This window comes from Schistocerca gregaria, chromosome 5 (assembly GCF_023897955.1).
Source record: "Schistocerca gregaria isolate iqSchGreg1 chromosome 5, iqSchGreg1.2, whole genome shotgun sequence".
Taxonomy (NCBI): domain Eukaryota; kingdom Metazoa; phylum Arthropoda; class Insecta; order Orthoptera; family Acrididae; genus Schistocerca; species Schistocerca gregaria.
In genome coordinates this window covers 417009340-417035183 of record NC_064924.1, presented here as the reverse complement: position 1 = coordinate 417035183, position 25844 = coordinate 417009340, and the positions used below count along the sequence as shown (strand labels likewise).

The following is a 25844-nucleotide window of genomic DNA, read 5'->3' as shown; positions in this document are numbered from 1 at the left end:
TTATTCTTTCCACAATACGTCGCACACTACTAAAACTTACACGTCAACATTGCCTTGTAGATTTCTATCATGAACACTGAAACAGTTCCAGTATATCATTTGAGGATTCATCGCTTGAATCATGCGATCGACCTCCATTGTTACCAATTACACATGTGCAGGACAAATTTGAGGTCTATCGAACATTGTATGGAATGCAGAAAAGCCTATCAGGACAGTCTCACATGTACTCGATTAAAGGTCGATTTCGAACACACAGAGGATCAGATATCTACTTGGCAATATAAACTGTATCATATCTTATCTATACGTTGGAAAAACAAGTAATTCATAATTATCACAGGTGCTAACAAACACAACGCTAGTTGGCATACTGTTGGCGTCAGCATCAACATTAGCGTGCAGCTCAAGTTTACTTTCGGCGTTCACTGCTAAGGTTTGCTTCACAGTCGTCTGTTGTCGTAACATAAAGTCTATCTAGTTACATCGCTAGTTCAATTTTATATTATGTATTTATCAAGAAAAGAAGCTCGTCTGTTCCACAGACTTTTGTGGAAAATAAAAATTTCATAACAGAGAGAAGTGTAGCTGATACACGATGGATCACTGTGGTGAATTCGTGCACATGAGGAGACAAGTTGGCAGCGGTTGGTTGTTTACGTTCTGTGCTCAACTGTTTCCTTGGTTTGGCTTATTTTTATACCGCCATCGACTCTGAGAAATATTTCGTAGGTGAGTAGTTTTCTGACACAGGGGAAAATAAGACTTCATTTGCACCTCATCGAGGGATGAAAATTACATTCAGTGTTTACAGTATCGCACATCTTGTTCCGTCACACAGATCTCGCAAGTAATTGGAAGCTAATAGCTACCCTTGACAGGACTACATGATCTGGACTAATACATAAAGCAGGCTTTCGGCTTCCACCTTACTTATAAATTTAATAATTAAGCTAAATTAACAAGTAGGTTAATTCGGGTTGAGAAGCAGTACATGTCTTGACATTTTTCACGCGCGCAAATATTTGCCATTAGTGAAGGTGATTTGCGCCAGAAAACAAAATTATAGAAGTGACAATGTTTTGCATCTAGCAGTTAATATTGCCGATGTGACACCAAGCCAGTATAGCAACCGAATAGATCTACCATCAACCACCACCAGTTCATAGCGCTTTTTATGTAACTCGTATCAACCTTTTACTCATCGTGTTTAGTTGTAACATTTATACTGTTTCTGCGGTATTTAGGCGTTAACTACATTAACGATGTTTTGATACTTTGGATTTCGATTTTGAAATCTTATTGTTCACTAGACACAATATAGAGTATCTGCAGAGGACTATAACGGAAACAAGAGAAGTTTTGTTCACTTCTGCGCTGAACCAGTAGGCATCCTCTAGATGATGTTTCGTTTCAGTCCTAATCTAAATTTTCGTCACAAACACAAAGTTTACAACTGTCATTTTCGTTCAACATTTTTAACCATCTGTTTCAAAAAAAAGTCGCTGTTGTAGTATTCTAGACTTCGTTCCTCATAAGAATAAACCTGATATAAGAATAAACCTGATATAAACTAGCACAAACGCGATGATCGGCAGCTGCCGTACTACACGTGCACTGGTGTCGTTACGCTCTCGGAAGTAGTCCTCTTATGTATTAGGTTTGTTATTTTAGTTTTTTTGTAAATAAAATTGTAAGATACCGTAATGAATTAAAACCCATCGGCGTGTTTCTTAATTATACTTTAGCTATGTAGATTTATCTTTGATGTACTCTTTCATACTTCAAGCCACCTTTTCCTACGTCTCCCTCTTCTCCTTCTACCGTCGGGTTTTCATATAAATACCTTCTTAACACTCCGGGTTTCTCGTACTCCCTGTACATGAAGAGCTCATCTTACTTTTCCTTGCCTTATTTTCATTACAACAGTCATCTACCTGTCCAAAAAGTGGTTGTAGTTCTGCGTTTGCCTTTATTCTCCAGCTTTTTTGCTATCTCACTGCCCCAACCCTCTTACTCAAGATCTTCCTTTCCCATCTCCATAACCAGGCTTTTTCCGCTGTAGACATCACCCAGCCGTCTGACACATACATTACTATAGGCCTTAATATAGTAAAATATATTTTGATTTTAGTATTCCCTCTAATATTTGTGGACCTAAATGTATTCTGCAAGGGTCCGCAGCTCGTGGTCGTGAGGTAGCGTTCTCGATTCCCGCGCTCGGGTTCCCGGGTTCGATTCCTAGAGGGGTCAGGGATTTTCTCTGCCTCGTGATGGCTGGGTGTTGTGTGATGTCCTTAGGTTAGTTAGGTTTAAGTAGTTCTAAGTTCTAGGGGACTGATGACTGACCCTAGATGTTAAGTCCCATAGTGCTCAGAGCCATTTATTCTGCAAGGAATAATGGCATCGGTTTCCACCCACTATCGTTTCTTAAATTTCTACTGCTGTCCTATTACCTTCTGTTGTTATAGAACCTAAATATTTAAATTCTTCCACTCTTTCGGATATGTGAGCGGTTCAGAGATTAGTAGACGACTAACTAAGTAATACCTTCAGTGGCTTACATATTTAACTATACGGTAAAATCCTTGCACTACGTTTTTACGTCACACATAGCTCACACTGAAAATATACCCTTGTGTTTAAGTATGGAATTTTCATTGCTCTTGTTTTCAGTTACAGTACTATGTTAGCTAAGATCAAGACCGTGTTATGTTTTCCGTCTGGTCCCCGAGAAGCCGTAAATTATTTCATTGTGTATAAAAATCAGATGACAATCTACATCTACATCTACGTGATGACTCTGCTGTTCACAATAAAGTGCCTGGCAGAGGGTTCAGTCAACCACCTTCAAACTATCTCTCTACTGTTACACTCTCGAACGGCACGCGGGAAAAACGAGCACTTAAATTATTCTGTGCAGGTCCTGATGTCTCTTATTTTATGGTGATGATCATTTCTCCCTATGTAGGTGGGTGCCAACAGAATGTTTTCGCAATCGGAGGAGAGAATTGGTGACTGAAATTTCATGAGAAGATCCCGTCGCAACGAAAAACGCCTTTATTTTAATGATTACCACTCCAATTCACGTATCATGTCTGTGACGCTATCTCCACTATTTTGACGATAATACAAAACGAGCTGCCCTTCTTTGTACTTTTTCGATGTCATCCGTCAGTCCAACCTGATGCGGATCCCACACCGCACAGCAATGCTCCAGAATAGGGCGGACAAGCGTTGTGAAAGCAGTCTGTTTAACAAACCTGGTGCACATTCTAAGTGTTCTACCAATGAATCACAGTCTTTGGTTTGCTCTACCCACAATATTATCTATATGATTGTTCCAATTTAGGTTATTTGTAATTGCAATCCCTAAGTATTTTGTTAAATTTACAGCCTTCAGATTTGTGTGACCTATCGCGTAATCGAAATTTAGCTGATTTCTTTTAGTACTCATGTGAATAACTTCACACTTTTCCTTACTCAGGGTCAATTAACATTTTTCGCACCACACAGATATCTCATCTAAATCATTTGGCAAGTCGTTTTAATCATCTGATGACTTTACTAGGCGCTAAATGACAGCATCATCTGCAAACAATCTAACACGGCTACTCAGATTGTCTCCTATGTCGTTAATATACACTCCTGGAAATTGAAATAAGAACACCGTGAATTCATTGTCCCAGGAAGGGGAAACTTTATTGACACATTCCTGGGGTCAGATACATCACATTATCACACTGACAGAACCACAGGCACATAGACACAGGCAACAGAGCATGCACAATGTCGGCACTAGTACAGTGTATATCCACCTTTCGCAGCAATGCAGGCAGCTATTCTCCCATGGAGACGATCGTAGAGATGCTGGATGTAGTCCTGTGGAACGGCTTGCCATGCCATTTCCACCTGGAGCCTCAGTTGGACCAGCGTTTGTGCTGGACGTGCAGACCGCGTGAGACGACGCTTCATCCAGTCCCAAACATGCTCAATGGGGGACAGATCCGGAGATCTTGCTGGCCAGGGTAGTTGACTTACACCTTCTAGAGCACGTTGGGTGGCACGGGATACATGTGGACGTGCATTGTCCTGTTGGAACAGCAAGTTCCCTTGCCGGTCTAGGAATGGTAGAACGATGGGTTCGATGACGGTTTGGATGTACCGTACACTATTCAGTGTCCCCTCGACGATCACCAGAGGTGTACGGCCGGTGCAGGAGATCGCTCCCCACACCAGGATGCCGGGTGTTGGCCCTGTGTGCCTCGGTCGTATGCAGTCCTGATTGTGGCGCTCACCTGCACGGCGCCAAACACGCATACGACCATCATTGGCACCAAGGCAGAAGCGACTCTCATCGCTGAAGACGACACGTCTCCATTCGTCCCTCCATTCACGCCTGTCGCGACACCACTGGAGGCGGGCTGCACAATATTGGGGCGTGAGCGGAAGACGGCCTAACGGTGTGCGGGACCGTAGCCCAGCTTCATGGAGACGGTTGCGAATGGTCCCCGCCGATACCCCAGGAGCAACCGTGTCCCTAATTTGCTGGGAAGTGGCGGTACGATCCCCTACGGCACTGCGTAGGATCCTACGGTCTTGGCGTGCATCCGTGCGTCGCTGCGGTCCGGTCCCAGGTCGACGGGCACGTGCACCTTCCGCCGACCACTGGCGACGACATCGATGTACTGTGGAGACCTCACGCCCCACGTGTTGAGCAATTCGGCGGTACGTCCACCCGGCCTCCCGCATGCCTACTATACGCCCTCGCTCAAAGTCCGTCAACTGCACATACGGTTCACGTCCACGCTGTCGCGGCATGCTACCAGTGTTAAAGACTGCGATGGAGCTCCGTATGCCACGGCAAACTGGCTGACACTGACGGCGGCGGTGCACAAATGCTGCGCAGCTAGCGCCATTCGACGGCCAACACCGCGGTTCCTGGTGTGTCCGCTGTGCCGTGCGTGTGATCATTGCTTATACAGCCCTCTCGCAGTGTCCGGAGCAAGTATGGTGGGTCTGACACACCGGTGTCAATGTGTTCTTTTTTCCATTTCCAGGAGTGTAGATCAGGAAAAATGGAGGGCCTGTAACACTCGCCGGATATTATTTCTGTTTTACTCGATGACTTGCCATCTATTACTACGAACTGTGACCTTTCTGACTGGAAATCACGAATCCAGTCTCACAACTGAGGCGATATTCCATAAGCACGCAGTTTGGTTAGAAGACGCTTGTGAGGAAATGTGTCGAAAGCCTTCTGGAAATCTAAGAATATGGAATCAATTTGATATCCCCTGTCGATACCACTTATTACATCATGAGTGTAAAGAGCTAATAATGTTTCACAAGAACGATATTTACTGAAACCGCGCTATGTGTCAATAAATCGTTTTCTTCGAGGTACCTCATAATGTTCGAATACGGCTGGCCAGTGCTGTTAAAGTTAAATGCACCGGTTAAACTGTGCTCTAGAATTATCGTTGAGTCGATGTGCGTATAAAAGATATTATTATCATCGTACTTGACTGTACTCAAGACAGCTTGGCTTCCGCTCCACGTGAAAGAAGATCGAATGAGGTTGCAGCAAACGAGAAAGAATACATAATGTAATGTTTACTTCAGATTTATTCTTAACGATCAACGCTGTATAGTAAGATGGCTTACGAAGACCAACATTTAAAGCTAGCGGCAATAAAGGTTCAGTTTTGAATCCGAACTTGAGTGCATAACTTACAGAAAGACTGGATTTTTCTCTTGACCTCTATATTTTGGTTTATTACACTTTTTTTTGGATATTCTGTGGATCATAGTAGGCAACAACAACAGTAATAATAATAATACCGATAGATGTTACACTCCTCTATGAACCACGGACCTTGCTGAGGTGGAGTAGTCTGCGTGCCTCAACGATACAGACAGCCGGACTGTTGATGCAATCACAGCAGAGGGACTTCTGTAGAGAGACCAAACACGGCGTTCCTGAAGGGGGGAGACAGCTTTTTTTTGGTAGTTGCAGGGGCACCAGTCTGGATGATTGTACTGATCTGGTCTTACATCAGCCGACATGGCCTTGCTGTACTGCGGACACCTGAAACTAAGGGGAAACTATGGCCATTACTTTTCCCGAAGGCATGCAGCTCTAATATATGGTTAAATGATGATTGATTCTTTTGGGTAAAATATTCCGGAAGTAGAATAGTGCCCCATTTCGGATCTCCGGGCGGGGACTACTCAGGCGTATGTAGTCATCAGGATAAGCAAAACTGGCATTCTATGGGTCGGAGTGTGGAATGTTAGACCCCTTGATCGGGTTGGTAGGATAGAAAATGATAAAGGGAAATGGATACCTTAAACTTTAGATATTGTGGAAATTAGTGATGTGCAGTAGATGAAAGCCCAAGACTTCTGGTCATGTCATTACAGCGTTATCAAAACAAAATCAGACAGGTGTAATGCAGGAACAGACCTGATAATGAATAATAAAATACGAATGCCAGCAAGCCACTATGAACAGCATAGTGAAAGCGTTGTGTCCGAAGAGATTTCGAAATTGCGGCCGGTCCTCATAAACTCCACTCCACGATATTTGAACTAGACATGTGCCAGTCCCCTCCAGGTGAGCCATCAGAGACTGACAAAGACGTTATCCGCTCTGCCTTACATAGGGCGCTGAGTATTAACGCGCATGCTTCAGAATCACGGTGACAGAAGGACCACACCACCCGGCAGCAGCGGCCTCGCTGGTGTAAATGCAAAGATCAGCTGTCTTCGGCGTTGCCGTTCGCCGCGGTCATCAGAGTATTCTGGTGTCTTCACCTGGGGCAAATCTCGGAGATGACGGGATTCCACACATTATCCAGCTGCTAGACGCTTCACGCTTCATTATATTTTCCGCGATGCGTATTTCAACTGATTCTTTTATAACGGAATCCCAAAAAGATGTTGCTGTGGCCAGAATTAATGTTTTATCATACTCCATTGAATGTGTGTTCGAGGTACAATGTTCCGCAATTGCAAACTTTCTAGGTGCAAAAGGTAAGTGCAGCGAAAACGTCTTCGTAAGTCTTCGATGACTTACCTGAAGATGACTGGCAGATGTCCATTCGAAATATCATGGAGTGAAGTTTGCGACGACCGGCTGCAATCCCGAGATCTCTTCGAACATTGAATTCACCGGGAAAATTTTAAATTTCACATGAAAGCATTATCGTCGCCAAGATAGACATGAAGTCAATACTCGCCACAGTAGTACAAGTTTATACTCGTATGTCAGCTAGCTCTGCAGATGATGAAGATTCAAAGAATGCATGATGAAATAAAATAAATTACTCAGACAGTTAAGGGAGAGGAAAATTTAACTGTAATGGCGACTGGAATTCGACAGCAGGAAAAGGAAGACTCTCCCGTTAGCGCTACAGTCCTCATAGAACCTCAGCCTCTTGTGTTATCTACCTTCATTCTTCTCTGTCCATTGTGTTTCTTCTCCAATTCCTGACTTCCATTTCTTTGAGGTCCTCTTCCATACCTTCAAGCCACCTTTTCCTGAGTCTCCCTCTTCTCCTTCTACGGTCATGTTTTCATATAAACACCTCCTCAGCACCCCAAGTTTCTAGTATTCTCTGCACATGACAACTTCACCTTATTTTTCCTTGCCTTATTTTCTTCACATTTGTCACCTTTCTAAAAAGTGTTTGTAGTTCTGCGTTTGTCTTTATTCTCCAGCTTTTTTCCTATTTCACTGCCCCGGATCTCTTACTCAAAGTCTTCCTTCCCCATCCCAATATCCAGTATTCTTCCGCTGTAGACATCACCCAACCTTCAGATTATAGATTACTATAGGCCTTAATATAGTCAAATATACACACATCAAAAAAAGTTTTGCATCACCTCGGTTCCGAGAGTTCCGGAACCTGCAAAGAAAATTGGAATAGAGATCAACATAAACATCATTTCCACACTTTTTATTGCTCATGAAATCCACACATTGCTTGTTGCACCACCATACAGCGAGACCTTCAGAGGTGGAGGTCCAGACTGCTGTACACACCGGTACCTCTAATACCGAGTAGCACGTCCTCTTGCACTGATGCATGCATGTATTCGTCGTGGCATACTATCCACAAGTTCATCAAGGCACTGTTGGTCCAGATTGTCCCACTCCTCAAGGGCGATTCGGCATGTTCGATAGGATTCATGTCTGGAGAACATGTTGGCCACTCTAGTCGAGCGATGTTATTATCCTGAAAAAAGTTATACACAACATGTGCAGGATGGGGGCGCGAACTGTCCATGAAGACGAATGACTGACCAATATGCTGCCGATATGGTTGCACTATCAATTGGAGGATAGCATTCTACTTACGGCGCCTTCCATGACCACCAGCGGCGTACGTCGACCCCACATAAAGCCATCCCAACACAGCAGGAAACCTCCATCTTGCTGCACTCGCTGGACAGTGTGTCTAAGGCGTTCAGCCTGACCGGGTTGCCTCCAAACACGTCTCCGACGATTGTCTGGTTGAAGGCATATGCGACACTCATCAATGAAGAGAACGTGATGCCATTCCTGAGCGGTCCATTCGGCATGTTGTTGGGACCATCTGTACCGCGTTGCATGGTGTCGTGGTTGCAAAGATGGACCTTGCCATGGACGTTGGGACTGAAGTTGCGCATCATGGAGCCTATTGCGCACATTTTGAGTCGTAACACAACGCCCTGAGGCTGTACGAGAAGCATTATTCAACATGGTGGCGTTGCTGTCAGGGTCCTCCTAGCCATAATCCGTAGGTAGCGGTCATGCATTGCAATAGTAGCCCTTGGGCGGCATGAGCGAGGCATGTCATCCACAGTTCCTATCTCTCTGTATCTCCTCCATGTAAGAACAACATCGCTTTGGTGCATTCCCATACGCCTGGGCACTTCCCTTGTTGAGAGCCCTTCCTGGCACAAAGTAACAATGCGAACGCGATAGAACCGCGGTATTGACCGTCTAGGCATGGTTTAACTTCAAACAACACAAGCCGTATACCTTCTCCCTCGTGGAATGACTGGAACTGATCGGCTGTCGGACCCCTTCCGTCTATTAGGCGCTGCACATGCATGGTTGTTTACACCTTTGGGTAGGTTTAGTGACTTTTCTGAACAGTCCGAGGGACTGTGTCTGTGATACAACATCCACAGTCAACGTCTATCTTCAAGACTCCTAGGATCAGGGGTGATGCAAAACTTTTTGATGTATTTTGATTTTTGTGTACCTACTAACATTTCTGGACCTGAATATATCCTGCAAGGAATAATAGCATCGGTTTCCACGTGCTGCCCTTTCTTACATTTCTACTGCTGTTCTAACACCTTTTATTGTTATAGAAAGTAGATATTTAAGCTCTTCGAACTTATTCCCTTAACCCATTCCCATTATTAATTCATTAACAGCTGTTTCCTCTTCATTTCCCCAAATTTTAATGATTTAGCCCATTCTGCTTCTTCACTTCCTCGAAGTAAAGTTGTTCGAGTTCCTGCTCCTCCTCTTCTAATTCCAATTCTAAATCTGGTTCCTCCTCTTCCTTATTCAAGTTTTTCTATCTGTTAGCCCCCCCCCCCCCCCCCCCCCCGGCCACCCCCCGCTCCCCCACCTTTCATCTAGTAACTCAGTAAAATACTCTTGCCATCTTCCCAAAGCTTTGCTTATATCTCCCATTAGGTTTTCGTCTCCATCCTTACAGAATCTTCTCTTACGTTCTCTAAAACTCTCGTATCTCATTAATGTCCCTCATTTCGTCCATCTTCTCTATCTTTTTCCTTTCATACAGCCTTTTTCTCATCCTACATAAATTATCAGCTCTGTTCCGCTGCAGATCCAGACGGAGGTTCGAGTCCCCCCTTGGGCATGAGTATGTGTGTTTGTCCTTGGGATAATTTAGGTTAAGTAGTGTGTAAGTTTAGGGACTGACGACCTTAGCAGTTAAGTCCGATAAGACTTCACACGCATTTGAACATTTTTTTCTGTTCCGCTTGTTTCCGTAGTCTTCCGGTGCTATTCTTGTCTTCCTTTGCAGCATTCTTTGTCTCCCTTCAATTCGCTCTTGGATTAACAGTGAGCATTCTTCGTCGAACCTATTCCCTGTCCATTTGCATTCTACCCTCCCTAGTACTTTCCCTGCAGCCTCACTGGTGGTTTTTTTTCAGTACCTTCCACTTAGTTTTCACATCTCTTTCTTTCTCTCTTGTCTCGATAATCTCTTCTAATTTCTTCTTGTATTTTGTTTTTCATTTCTCTTTTTGTTTGTATCCCCACCCATCTTATGTCAATATTTGATCCGCACTTCCTAATGATCTGTGTTTCTGTCTGCCTCTCTACACCTACTAACATCCATAGCGTTTGATACATACCATTTATACAGAGTGGTCAGAAACAATCTGAGAAGGTTTAAGGGTAGGTTGTGCTGAGAAATAATTGTTAAGGAAAACATTCGAAACATTGCGCTGTTTCTGAGTTGATTGTCATGGAACGTTAGCCAACAGATCGTTGCACATGCAAATTCAAGCGGCCCACCAGAGAAGATGTTGCCAAACGTGTCCTTCGTTTGGTTTCCTACAACCAAACGAGACAGCGATACATAAATTGGACATAGGACGGTTAGTAAGGAGCAACTCCGAGCCAAAGGCTAAGCAGTCTTGTACACTGTCCTCTACACTATGAGAACAACTGACACTAATTTTGTCTGGTAGGATGCTTGAATTTGTGCGTGCAATGCCCTGATTGTCCAACTTCGATGCTAATTAACACGGAAACTGCACAACGTATCGATTTTTTTCGTAACAATTATTTCTCAGCACAACTTATCCTCAATCATCCTTACAAACTTTTCAGACTGTTTCTGACCACCCTGTATTTAATTAAATGGTCTGTTTGGTTTTTTGTAACTCTGCGTGTCAAAGCCCAATTGCATTTCTTAATAGCTCATTTTCTTCCCACTGGGGGAGTCTATTAGACTTAACCCATTATCATTACTGACCTCACGCAGGCTTTATTTCCTGTTATGTTTCTATACACTTCGTTTTTTTGCATTCAGATACCCAGGGATCATTTTTATATCTTGCCTCTGAACTTTGCTGATTTCCCCCTCCAATTTGAAGTAAAATGCATCTTTCTCGTCTTCATTTGCATCCGCCGCAGCAGCCGTTCATTTCAGCGTAGTCATTCAGTCAGTCAAGAATCCAACTGTCGCCTGTTACGCAGATGCAGGACAGCATGTTACGTATTTCACTTTTTCTGTTTTTTATTAGTTGTATATTTCATAAATTCCGCGTAATTCATATTTTTGTAACTGTAAATGTAGAGTCGGGATGTCTGTAGAGCAATTGTCATTTCTTCAGAAAAGCCAGTTAAACAGCGCAACCTCCATCGGTGGCACGTCGGGAGGGTAGCAAGTAACATAATTAGATATCTCTGTGTGCTTGTATAGTTCACTTCTTAAGTTAGTCGTGCTAGGATGGATAGGATGTTCGGACATAGAGGAGCTGGCCGCCATTCGCGAACAGTTGAAGGCGCTTTGGCTACGGTCAGTTGTTTTCAGGCTGCTCCTTCAGAGCGTGGTGGTGGTGAAGAATCTGACACATTGCATGCTACACCTCGGTGTTTCTTTCCTTCTCCCACGGTCTCTGCTGCCGAGGCACCTTCCAGTGTACCCGACTCGGTCGATCTGCTTTCACTGCAAGGTGAGTGACAGGTGGTGGCGCTTTCGTGTCGCTCAAGATGAAGGGCCAGTGTGGAGGCTGGCTGTCTCGCCTCGTCCATTCACACTGTGAGTCGACAGGAGCATCTTACGGAAACAGCGTTCAGAGCCAGAAAGGAAGCCAATGTGCACTCATGATGTCTGTCGAGCAGCCTCATCAGATATGTGTGAGAGGCCTTGCCTGCAGCTATCGAGAGTGCAGGGCGCAGTCATCTGCAAGTTGTGGGTTACATTGGCACCAATGACGTCTGTCGGTGGGCTTTGAGGCCATCCACAGTTGACACGGGCCGCTGGCGGATGTGGTGAAGGCGCTGGCCTTGCACGCAGGGTGCAAACAGAGCTCGCAGTATGCAGCATTGTTCCCATAGTTAATTGATGTCTTTTGGTTTGGAGTCGAGTGGAAGTCTCAGCCAAAGGGTTCGTCGACTCTGTGACGGTATTGAATGCAGAATTCTGGACCTGCTTTATCAGGTGTAGAATTGGAGCACTCCCCATGATACTCATGCGTCAGGGGTGCATTACACAAAGGAAGCAGCTGTTCAGGTAGCATTGTGCTTGAAACTTCCTGGCAGATTAAAACTGTGTGCCAGACGGAGACTCGGACCCGGGACATTTAACCTTTCGCCGGCAAGTGCCCAACCATCTGAGCTACCGTAGCACGACTCATGATCCGTCCTCACTGATCCAATTCTGCCAGTGCCTCTTCTCCTACCTGTCTAGGTCCTGCGTTCTAGTCTTGGTCCGGCGCACAGTTTTAATTTGCCAGGATGTTTCATATCAGCGCACACTCCCCTGCAGAGTGAAAATCTCATTCTGGAAGCATTGTACTTGTGGAGTGCACATGGAGTTTTTTACGGCTAGGCGGTAGTTTGAGCAAGTCTGATGAACACCAGCCAGTCAACACACAGATAGCGAAATCAGACCACGTTCAGATTAGAGACACTGCGACTATCAAAATTTTATCAGTAAATTGTCGAAGTATTTGTAACAAAGTTACCGGAATTCGCTGCCTCCTAGGAAAGTTGTCACGTTCAAATTATTGTTGGGACCTAGACCTGGCTGAAAAGCTCTAAGATATTTAGCGAGTCATGGAACGTTATGTTCGAAAGACAGATTAGACACTATAGGAGGTGGAGTGTTCATTGTAGTTAACAAAAACATTGTCTCTATTGAGATAAAATGGCTGTGGCAGTGAAGGTACCTGAACCCATACAACATATATAGGTCAAATAAAGTTAATTATTGGATGTTTTTACCGGCCATTAGGGCATTCAAAAAAATTCTACAGTCAGTAGCGCGGAAATATCCACATCATGCGAGTTTAACCTACCGAGTATAGACTAAGACGTCTATAGATTCATCGCAGTTGGTAAGAAAAATCTTGCAAAGTACTTTTGAACAGGTTTTCCAAAAAATGCCTTGAGCAGCTAGTTTGACAGGCCATACATAATGGAAATATCTGAGATCTGGTAGCTACAGCCACCTCTGACCTTATCGACGGTGGGTGTATAGAGACAGGGGGAGAGAGGGATTAGTGACCATGATTTCATCGTAGCAACGATGGTTATTAAAGTTAGTAAATTAATCAAGAAGGTTAGGAGAGTATTTTTACTGCAAAGAGCAGATAGGCAGTTGTTAGCATGTCCCTTAGACACAGAATTGAAATCAATTCCAGGATGAAGGGGGTACAGGAATTATTGGTAAAGTTTAAATGGATTATAAATCATACTCCGGAGAAGCACGTGCCGAGTACCTGGATTAAGGACGGAAAAGACCCACCGTAGTTCAACAACAAAATTCGGAAAATGTTGAAGAAGCAAAGACTGTTCCTTTCGGTTCAAGATCTTCTCGCGAGTACGAGAAAATTTTGGCCCTACGTAAAATCACTAAACGGGTCGAAGTATTCTATACAGTCATTCGTTTACCAGTCTGCTGCGGCGGTAGAAGTTAGCAAAAGCAAGGCTGAAGTTTTAAATTTCGCTTTTAAGCAGTCATTTGCGCAAGAGAGTCGTGCAAGCATATTGTTGTTTGATCATTGCACAGACTCCCACATGGAGGACATAGTATTGGGCATCCCTGGCGAAGAGAAACAACTGAAAGAGTTGAAAATAAATAAGTCGCTAGATCCGGCAGGTCGAATCCCAATGCGGTTTAACAAATACGACTCTACGACATGAGCACTTTAATTAGCTTGCATCTATCTCGAATTTCTAACCCAGCGCGGGGCCCCAAGTAACTGAAAAAAAGAGCAGGCAACTCCTGTGTATAAGATGGGTAAAAGAACGGACGTGCAAAATTACAGACCAGTATCCTCATCATCGATTTGCTGCAGTATTCTTGAACATACTCCTAGTTCGAATATAATAAATTTCCTTAAGATGGAAAAGCTTATGTTCACATATCAGTACTGTTTCAAAAAGCATCGGTCGTGCGAAACTTTTCTTACGTGATATCCTGCAAACTATGGATGAATGTCAACAGGCCGACTCTGCATCTCTAGATTTCTTAAAAGCTTTTGACATGACGTTCCACTGCAGACTGTTGACAGAGGTACGAGCATACGGAATAGGTTCCCAGATATGTGAGTGGTTCGAAGACTTCGTAAGTAATAGAACCCAATACGCTCTCCCCAACGGCGGGTGTTCATCAGACAGAAGGGAATATCGTCAGGAGTGCCCCAGGTAAGCGTGATAGGACCGCTCTATATATAAATTACCCTACGGACAATGTGAGCAATAACGGATGATGCAGCGGTGCACGAGAAGGTATCGTCGTTGAATGACTATAGGAGGATACAGAATGACTTAGACAAAACTTGTGATTGGTGTGATGGATAAGTTAATGCAGATGAGTGGCAAAAACAGTCCCGTAATGTTCGAGTACTGCATAAATAGTTAGCTGCTTGACTAAGTCATATCCATTAATTATATAGGTGTAACGCTGCAAAGCGACATGAACATGTAAGGAGTTAGTATTGAAGACGAATGGTCAGTTTCGAATTATTGGGAGAATTTTAGAAAAGTGTGGTTTATCTGTAAAGGAGGCCGCACATAAAACATTAGTGTGAACTACTCATGAGTACTGCTCGAGTGCTTGGGATCCCTACCAGGTCGGACTAAAGGAAGACATTGAAGCATTTCAGAGGCAGGTTGCTAGATTTGTTACCGGTAGGTTCGAACACACAAGTATTATGAAGAAGCTTCGAGAAGATCGAATGAGAATCCCTGGGGGAGAGGCGACGTTCTTTTCGAGGAACATCATTGACAACATTTTGAGAACCGGTATTTGAAGCTCACTGCAGAACGACTCTACTGCCGCCAGCGTACATTTCAAGATTAGAGAAATGACTGCTCCTATGGAGCCATATAGACAGTCGGTTTTCTCTCGCTCTGTTTGTGACTGGAACTGAAAAGGAAATGACTAGTAGTGGGACAAGGTACGCTCCGCCAAGCACCATACGATTGCTTGTGGAATATGTTTTCATACGTTGATATGTTTGCCAGATACAATCATCTCTTGTCCTTTCCATTGTATTTCTTTTAGTGGCTCTATTTTCACTGTTTGGCAAGTCTCTTATATTACAAGTGACAATCACAATGTTTCCCATGCAGTTAATTGTTTTCCCGTACTTGGCCACCACCTTGTAATGCGTATCCATCCGAGGCTGATGTAAGGTCTCCATAATAATTTCATTTTACTAGACGAGCTTGTTTGCCTTACGCCCCACCTCCAACGTGAAAGACTAGGGTTTCCCCTTGGGATTTAGTTCCCTGTGGGGGTTGGCTTCATTACGCCTAAGGGCTCCAAGCGCCCCCCCCCCCCCCGCCCCCTACACAATGTGAGACACGATTCTTCATCCTCTGTCTAGCTTGGGTGACCCTGCCAAAAGCAATGCCTGTGTATCCCTCAACTTCGCTGGAGCACGCAAACCCTCCTTCCCAGCACTGAAAAAGCCTTCGATAGGGCTGTATCTCGTGGGAAGGAGGAAAAGAAAGAGGAGGAAAAACGGTAGGAGAATATGGACTGAGGGAAGGGAATGAAAGAGATAGCAGCCTGGTAGAAGTTCGTACAGAGCATAATTTAATCATCACTCCCCCTTGGCTTAAGTACCAAGAAAAAAGTCGGTATACGTCAAAGAGACGTTGTCAAGCTGGAACGTTTCAGATTGATTATACAATGGTAAGACAGGGATCTCAGAAGCATATTTTAAACTGTAAGGCATTTCTAGTTGCAGATTTCCATTTATTACCATAGATACAACACATGCCAGTAATGACTTGACAGACTGTATCAATATTTCATAGTTTATACAAGCTTTTAGATACAAAAATTCCACAAAAAATTGCAATAGCATAGTACGTTAATTATTAATATATATAAAGTGACAATATTTTTTATAAGGAGTGTTCATTCAATAGTAGGGTCTAGTAATTAATTTATTTGTTTGTGCAATTCGGTTTTCTCTTTCACTGTCAAAGATTTCATTCGACCTGTACAGTGGTCTTTAGCGTAGATTGTACGACATCTTTCCTCGAAATTTCACCAATTCCAAGAACTGTATTTCAGTCTGTTGATGACTGGAGATTTTAATAGGTACTGCCAGAGTCGTAGCTAGGGCAGCTATAGTTCAGTCTGCGTTAAGTTGATCCCTCACAGTTGCAGTGGGCCGGACTCGACAGTTTCGCGGGCTGCCTCAAAAAAAAAAAAAAAAAAAAAAAAAAAAAAAAAAAAAAAAAAGTAACGCGATTTTGTAAACGTCTCTACGGTAAGGCCTCACGTGTTGTCACAGCTCTGTAGACGCTGATATTTCCGCGGCCAGCCGTTAGCTCTTCGCAGTTGAAAGCTGGCACCAACGCTGCTAGCTGTCAGAGCGCTTCTTAGGCCATCTCGACTGTAGGGGTATGATTTAAATTTTGCTCTCTCCAAGACATATTTTCTAGGAACAGACAGCTCAGTAACTCTGAAGGTGCACCTCCTTGACAGTTACGACCCTGGCAGTTGCCTGCCTCGCCAGCCCCTAGCTAAGTGTGTGCGATAATTGTTGATATAATTCCTGTTGCTAACACCCAAACCTCCAGTAGAGTACGCGCAAACGGTAATAACTGTAACACCAGAACTACAGATAAAGGAAGCGACTGCTATGAAGATCTCGCATAGGTGAGGTGGTCGAGCGCTAGGTTGTAAGGTGTCTCTTACGTGAGGAAGACATTTTTACCAGTTTTAATAAATTATTGTCTCTTATTGATATATTCTCGATAGTTAGGAAGTTCTGTAGTCCGTAGCCGGCTATGAGTCGGTGCTGGACTGTATCAACAAGCGTCAGCCTGGGAAATATATGTGACGGGTAGTACTGACATCTTGTCGCCAAAGTCGCCGATTTTTTTTATTTATATTTAATAATTAAAGTCATTTATGGTAACATGAATACTAGGAGGAGCCTCAGGATGTTTAAAACTATTTATCATAATTTTTCCTCGTTAAAATTCACACCCGTTCATTAACAGATGCATATCTTAGTAAGTACGAACTTGATCGGAAATCCACGAACTGTGACAGAACTAGTAAGAGGTACGGACTGCGCGCCGAAGTCGGCAGTCGGCGTTAAGAGCTCTTCCTGTCTTGTTCGATGGTAGCCATGCTCTCGGTTACGAGTAGTATGTGACATGAGTGTTTCATTATTGATCTAATAGGAATAAAAGTGATATTACGGTAATCTGAATGTTAATTTCGAGTAAATAGATACCCCAAAGTTGATCGACAGCAATTTCAGATAATTAGCTTCCACCGACAGAAACATCCAATGCGCCAATGAAGAATCTGCACGGGACGACATTTACGAGAGCTGCACCGCGCACAGGTAGGAGGAAATCCGACGACACGACCCACCAAGGCGGATCAAGGAAGGTCCGCCTTACGCTCGCAAATTCTGGGTGGGAATGCTGATCAGTTATACTGTACGTCACATGTACCTCCCTCTACGGACTCGCGGCTAAGATGAGTAATAACAGTATCAGTTTAGAAGCGAGGGGATCTTGCAAGGTCATCATACCAAAGTTCTCATGTTCAAACCCCACGTTTATCTATACAAATGTACTCTACAGGCTTGCTACTTTCAACTACGAAGGGATAGCAGACTGCCAAAATAACATTGCTGCAAACTCTGAAAAGTCCTTTTACATATCAGATAAAATGTTCACCCATATAACAGTTTCATGTGTAAACAGTTTTAAAAAGTTTTGTCACCAGTGGCGTTTGAACGCGTGATCTTTGGTATGATAGCCTGACGACGTACCAACTGACCTACACGAGAGCTTATCAGTAGTGCTCGAGCTCGCCTACTTTCAAAATTGTTGAAATGATAGCGTTGGTTGCAAAATTTTAGTATATTACTGTTATTCCTAAAAACTTGATCACACTAATATTGTTGATTCATCAATTAAAATCCGAAACATGCTGTCACCGATATCTTGCCGCAATTTTTCCACAAAACAGGGCCTTACTACATGTTTTATAACTGCACTACACTTCGTTCTGGGTATTTAAAATTTTTTGGTGACAGCACTGTCTGTGAGTTACTCTTGCAGCAATCATTTAAGTGGTCACATGCAATGACTGCACAAATAATACAAAGGAACCTGCAGCTTGATTCACTTCTAAAGAGTCCTTTACGGTTTTGAAAGATATTTTTGTTTCTCTTAACGCTAGAAAATGGTGCTGCTGCTGTCTAGTGCTTTTTTGTGACACAGTGGCTCAATATGTCAGTATAAGGTGCCAACAAAATTTACAATATGAGCTTGTGTCATCACATTCAACTATTTCTAGTCATTCTGCAAATTTACTGTCAGACAGCCATTTATAAGGGGCGTTCGAAAAGAAACAGGCCGGAGGCATAATTGCAGAAACCAGTACCTGTATGTTAGAAGTTTTGACCCTGACTGTTGAGCCACTTATCCCTCTGTGACACAAGGCGGTGAATGGCTGCCCCATAAAATTCTCGGGGCTGCGATGTGAAGCAGTTCCGCACGTACAGCTGGACATCGTCGTCCGAGGTGAGCCTTTTTAAGGAGACCAAAAATGGCTTAATCTCAGAGAAAGAGGTCCGGACTGTATGGAGGGTGGTCGAGAACTTTCCATTTGAATTTCTGCAGGAGTGCCGCGACTGTGTTGGCTGTATGAGGCTTTGCATTATCTTGGAGCAGAATGACGCCACGTGTAAGATTGTTTGGTCGTTTTGATTTGATCGCTTGGCGAAGGGCGGTCAAGGTTTGCGAGTAACGCTGGGCATTCACCGTTGTCCCGTGCTGCAGGAAGTGCATCTGAAGGAGGCCATCTTGGTCAGAAGAACGTCTGCATAATCTTTGCTGCACTCGTGTGGACGACGATGTCCAGCTGTACGTGCGGATCTGCTTCACATCGCAGCCCCGGGAGTTTTATCGGGCAGCCATTCACCGCCTTGTGTCACAGAGGGACAAGTGTCTCAACAGCCAGGGTCAATACTTCTAACATACACGTGCTGGTTTCTGTAATTATGCCTCCGGTTCGTTTCTTTTTGAACGCCCCTTATAGGACGAAATTTCCATGTATACTGTACCATTACCTTACCCTTGTTTAGCATTAAAAAAACTCACTGACGTAAAAAAAAAACCACCGCTTTAACACCTGCACTACACGTATTACTCGCTCAATGTTTCCTGGGACCTGGCAGTCGGCAGTAAACGTCAACAAACGAGGACTTCACTCGCATGGCTTCCAGCCAACTCTCTTGTTCTCTACTTCTGCGACAGCAGGACTGACTCAAAGGTCATACGGGTCGGTGATCCCTTCTGGTGTTGTGAGAGTCGTAATCGAACACCTCAACACCTCAAGATTATTCTCTGCACTTATTTCAAAATAAGGAATAGAAATAGCGAGCAATGCACAACACAAAGCAAAGCGGAGTACATAAAGCATTCGGTAACGGCTAAGGTGCAATTGTTTCTGCACATTGTCATTGTGAATGTGGCAGTTGCACATAGTCGTTGTCGTAAGCGTGGTAGTTCAGGTCCGATCTCAACCATAGACCAACCCCCCCCCCCCCCCCAACTCAATTTCCACCTAAAAGTGTCCGTATAATATGTAATATGAATACAGACTGGGATTTATTAATACTATAGTGCAGGGCCGGCCAAACTCTGCACAATGTGCAGACGTGCGGAAGCGCTGCACATGTGCTACAGCGACATCTGTTATTAGACATGTGTCCTAAATGAACGGCGGTGGCTCCACTTCCCAGTGGTACAAGCAAGAGCGCAACATATCCAATCTCGTTTACCCCTGGTGACCGTAACCTTAACAGAGAAGTACTGAGAAGTGGCAAGTACTGTGAAAAAGCAAAGGACGGGAGATCTATGTTCTCAGTCGTTTAAAAATGACTGGGAACTGTAATTCTTTTTTGTAGCCGATGGTGAAAACTCACAGTGTTTGCTGTGCTGCCGAATAATAGGCGTCCAGTGTAAGTTTTCAATTGAAAGATACTACAAAAGACGAGTGTAGTGTACTCAACAGTGAAGAACGGCAAGCAAAATTAAATGTCCTTAAGAAAATGGATGAGACACATCAACTCGATTTTACTGTACTTCAAAGTAACTGATACTTCTTGAACTCTTAGTTTCTTGTGTTACATTTATGTCTGTTTTACTGTACACTGTACAATGTACAGTTTTCAGTTTTCCAGAATGACAAATGTTCACTGCGAGCAAGTTTTAAAATCGCATTAAGAATTGCATAATCCGGGAAACCATTTTCCGAAGGGGAGTTTGTGAAAGGGTGTCTGATTGGTGCTACAGGACTTGTGTCTCCCACTAACGTTAGCAGGTTTCAAGAAATCAATCTATCTAAACAAACAGTGGCAAGACGTATCAGTGCTATGGCCGGCGATCTGCACAGGGAGCTAATGAATAAGGCTAAAGACTTTGTTGCTTTCTCTGTTGCGCTCGATGAAGCAACAGATCTTACAGATACTGCCCAGGTTGTGATATACACACGAGGTGTCGATAACGCACTTTGTGTAACAGAGGAGCGACATCTGTGCGTAGAAACATGCATTACATGAACGCTGACGGCTGCGGCGTGCACGCTGTGATCCGGAAGTTTCACACGTGCAAGAGCCCCTGCACGCATGCAGAATTTCTGGCCTGCCCTGCTATAGTGTATAACAATAAGAGCGATAACAATACAGGTGCGAAGAAATGTGCAAACGTGTGTGAATTCCTAAGGGACCAAAGTACGGAGGTCATAGGTCTCCAGACTTACGCTCTACTTTAAACTAACTTACGCTAACAACACCACACACACAGCCATGTCCGAGCGAGGATTCGAACCTCCGGCGGGAGGGGCCACGGAATCCGTGACATGGCGCCTTAAAACCGGGTGGCGAAACGAAGACAGAATAATGTGTAACAGTATTATGAAAACACAGAATAATGTCTATTATAAATGTTTAGCTGACAAATTTAAGGGCTAATAAAGGTTAGAAAATTAAATAGGATATTGGGCGGATTAAGAGATTTTTAAAATAATTTTATTATAAAGCTACCCATATATTTTTAAAAGCCACTAGCTGCAAAATTTACTCACCGGACAGATACACAAAACCACCAGGTTTTGTGGGAAAACCGCTAACTTGGCAGCAATGATTGCTGTCTCTTAAAAGTAGCGCGCGGAAATTTGATTGATTACCTAAGGGGATGCGGCATGGCGCGGGAAAGAGTAGCGCAGCCACTGTGGGATGTGAAGATGTGAGACGGTGATTGTATTTCTTCTTTCCGCTTCCAATGTGGCAACTGACGGGTGCGCGCATCACGTACCGACAGCTGTAATTTCAAAAATTACATGCTTCAGTAACGTGCCTTCACCATAGAGATAACAACCTTCAAATGTGGCTCTTATTTGAAGCTGTCTATACAACGCTGTTACTAGACACTTTATGCACGTGACACAAAACTTCGACCCGATCCTAACATTGCTGTGTCACTTCTGCTTTTGTAGAACCGAAAATCTCGTGCATATGTTGGTCGCCTGCGTTGTGTTCGAAGCATGGAGCTTGTTCCATCGAGGCCACACCATTTGCCGCTAAAATTATCATGAAAATGAACACAATTCAGCAACCTGTCGAGTGTCAAGATTTCTTACTTGTATAGAGGCTGTGAATTATCGTCAAAATATATAGCTGTACTTACATGCTGTTTGCTTTCTCCATCTACATCTACATCATACTCCGCAAGCCACCTAATGGTGTTGGCGGAGGGTACTTACGGTACCACTATCTGATCCCTCCAACCCTGTTCCACTCGCGAATAGTGTGTGGAAAGAATGGTTGTCGGTAAGCCTCTCTATTGACTCTAATTTTTCGAATTTTCTCCTCGTGGTCAATACGCGAAATGTATGTAGGGGGAAGCAATACGTTATCGAACTCCTCCTGAAAAGTGCTGTCCCGAAATTTTAATAGTACATTTCTCGGTGATGCACAACGCCTCTCTTGTAACGTCTGCCAGTGGAGTTTGTTTAGCATCTCCGTAACGCTCTCTCGACAACTAAACGATCCCGTGATGAAACGCGCCGCTCTTCGTTAAATCTTCTCTATCCCCTGTATCAGTCATACCTGATGGGGATCCATTCCCAGAGAGATGAACAATACTCACGAATCGGGCGAACAACTGCCTTATAAACCACTTCTTTCGTGGATGAGTTAATTTCCTTAAGATTCTTCAGACGAATCTTGTTTTATATGGTCATTCCACTTAAGGACGCTCTGGATAGTTAGACCTAGATGTTTTACAGCAGACGCTGTCTCCAGATGTTTGTCATCAATGGTGTAACTGTACAATAACGGATTTCTTTTTCTATGTATGCGCAATATGTTACATTTATTTAGTTTCAGGGTCAACTGCCAAAGCCTGCACCATTCATCAATTCTCTGCAGCTCGTTTCTGCAAATTCTTACTATCTCCTGGAGTGGCTACTATGAATTAAAGGCGAAGTAATGGTGCTAAACTGTTCGCTTTGACCCTGTGCCCAAAGTCATGTTGTACAGATGGAGATGATGTCTCAATCATTGACGACGCCTTTGGCACAATTGTTTTATTAATCTCCATTGCATGATGTAATTTTAGATTTTTTACTTCTGAGGAAGGTATATTTGTATGTACCGAAACCTTGGTCAAGAATTTTAATAAAAATTCTTATCCTGCAACTGTTTTTGGCTGTCGCCCTTTATCGTGAAGAATTTCAACAGTTGCTGTTGCAGCCATGTTTAAAATATTGAGTGACAATTGTTTTCAATTCAGCTTGAGGAAGCAGCAGACAGCAATAAAGATGCTCATCTCATTGCCCATGTTCGATTTTTTGATGGTATTTCAACAGTAATAAACCAACAGAACTGAAAGCTACAGCACGTCCATTATCTTAAATGGTTTTATAAATGAAGTAAACATAAAATTGAAAAACTGCGACAAAATATGTGCTGACGGTATTCTTTCAATGTCTGGAGGATCCCATAGTAGACAAGCATTTGTGAAACAAAAATCTCCACATTGTGTCTGGATACATGACGTGCGCCATAGAGAAGCTCTGGCTTCCAAATAAATGAATTTTATTCTGAATGCTGCGCTAACAATCATCACAGCTGTAGTAAATTATATAAAAAATGCGGTGCTAAAATCAGGAATTCTTTAGCACTGTGTAAAGACATACGTGAGGGGAATTCAGTGTTACTAGATTTAGTGAGGGGCAAGAGGGTAATATTTGCAACTAGTTTATGAATTTACGAAAAGGAAGTCACCATTTTTGTAAAAGAGGACAACCGACTGGAAGCCGGAAAGTTTTAGAAATGGTTTATCTGTAATGGAATTGAGTTACTTTACCGACATATTCGAGAAGTTAAATACCTGTATCTTTGACACTAAGGAGCAAATATCGATGCACATATGTTCGAAACGAGTGATAAAGTTAATGCTTTTTGTAGAAAATTGGAACTGTGGAGAAGAAATCTGAAGCAAAATGCCTAGAAATGTCCGCAAATGTGGATGAATGTGTTAAAACGTACAAGGTTGAAATCAAATATGTAAAAAATGTTTTTGTAACTATTGAGACTATTGGCAAAAGCATCCCACAATTTAATGGTCAGTTCTAAACGACCGGATGTGTGTGTAATGGGAAAAGCACGGGACAACCAAAAGTGTCTGAAGAAGATGTCGATCTACCTTCGTATTTGCCAAAGACGACAATGGACAGTTTTAAGAAAATGTTTACTCATTCATGTATACCAGTTACACTTCGTACATTCTGTAAAGTCAGATGACTATGGTGTACGTCATAACTTAGCAAGTCAAGTGTTGTAGTAGACGGATGACTTTCTTGAACGTGTGGTGTTTAGTGATGAGGCAACTATTCATCAAAGTGGGAAGCTAAAACTGTGGGGCAGAACTCCCTACTGAACTGGTACATTATCAAAGAGATTCCCCAAAATTAAATGTTTTCTGCGCTGAATTGCAGTGTCGAACGTATGGTTCATCTTTTTCGCTGAAGCTATCGTAACAGGAGTGCCTTACCTGGATATGTTGCAAGAATGGCTCTTTCCCTAATCAGAGGGGAACCTGAAAACTTTGTTTGGCAACAACGTGGAGCTCGTTTCCATTGGCTTCTGTTTGTTCGGGAGTGGTTGAACGTCAAAGCGCCTGTTGCACTGGTCGTGATGGTCAGTACAACAGAGCTTTCTGCTGCACTCCACTTTCAACTGACCTCACGCTTTTGCGGTATTGTAAAAGATCGAGTCTACTTTTTGCCATTACCTACTGATTTGCCAGAGTGTGGACACAAAATTGAAGCGGCTATTGCTTCTATTACTGTGGACTTCTTCATCAAAGCGTGGGAAGCATTAAGAGTTTAGGTTGAATATGTGCTGTATAACTAAAGGTACACATATAGAACAATTTGAAGAAAACATAGGTTCGTTTACCCTCAGTTTGATGTATAGTCTGTTTCAAATAGTCTAAATTAAACTATTATAATATACCATTCAAACTGGGACGTTCATTTATGGACACCACCTATTTTCTTGCTGATAAAAAATTAATAGCCCATTAGGAGTAGGTTAGGGATCCGTTTAGAATATTCCCACAGGTCTTTCAACAGCTAAAGAAGAAATCTTCTTACTTTACGGTAAGTGGAGAAATAAAATGATTATTTGGTAATAAATTGCCCTTTGCATTTTGGGCGTGGATGAATGATGAGTTTTTTTGCAGTGATAATAAGAGCATTTCGTATACACTCCTGGAAATTGAAATAAGAACACCGTGAATTCATTGTCCCAGGAAGGGGAAACTTTATTGACACATTCCTGGGGTCAGATACATCACATGATCACACTGACAGAACCACAGGCACATAGACACAGGCAACAGAGCATGCACAATGTCGGCACTAGTACACTGTATATCCACCTTTCGCAGCAATGCAGGCAGCTATTCTCCCATGGAGACGATCGTAGAGATGCTGGATGTAGGCCTGTGGAACGGCTTGCCATGCCATTTCCACCTGGCGCCTCAGTTGGACCAGAGTTCGTGCTGGACATGCAGACCGCGTGAGACGACGCTTCATCCAGTCCCAAACATGCTCAATGGGGGACAGATCCGGAGATCTTGCTGGCCAGGGTAGTTGACTTACACCTTCTAGAGCACGTTGGATGGCACGGGATACATGCGGACGTGCATTGTCCTGTTGGAACAGCAAGTTCCCTTGCCGGTCTAGGAATGGTAGAACGATGGGTTCGATGACGGTTTGGATGTACCGTGCACTATCCAGTGTCCCCTCGACGATCACCAGAGGTGTACGGCCAGTGTAGGAGATCGCTCCCCACTCCATGATGCCGGGTGTTGGCCCTGTGTGCATTGGTCGTATGCAGTCCTGATTGTGGCGCTCACCTGCACGGCGCCAAACACGCATACGACCATCATTGGCGGTGCGGTCCCCTACGGCACTGCGTACGATCCTACGGTCTTGGCGTGCATCCGTGCGTCGCTGCGGTCCGGTCCCAGGTCGACGGGCACGTGCACCTTCCGCCGACCACTG

At 43.6% G+C, this 25844-nt stretch overlaps 1 protein-coding gene across 1 annotated transcript in view; it reads left to right on the top strand.

Moving 5' to 3' along the window:
* The first annotated feature begins 360 nt into the window (after window positions 1–360).
* LOC126272745 (peroxisomal acyl-coenzyme A oxidase 3-like) overlaps window positions 361–25844 on the top strand; it is a 173810-nt gene continuing 148326 nt past the window's right edge. The window contains exon 1 of the mRNA XM_049975804.1: window positions 361–436. The gene's annotated coding sequence lies outside the window, so the exon portion shown is untranslated. The remainder of the gene's footprint in view (window positions 437–25844) is intronic.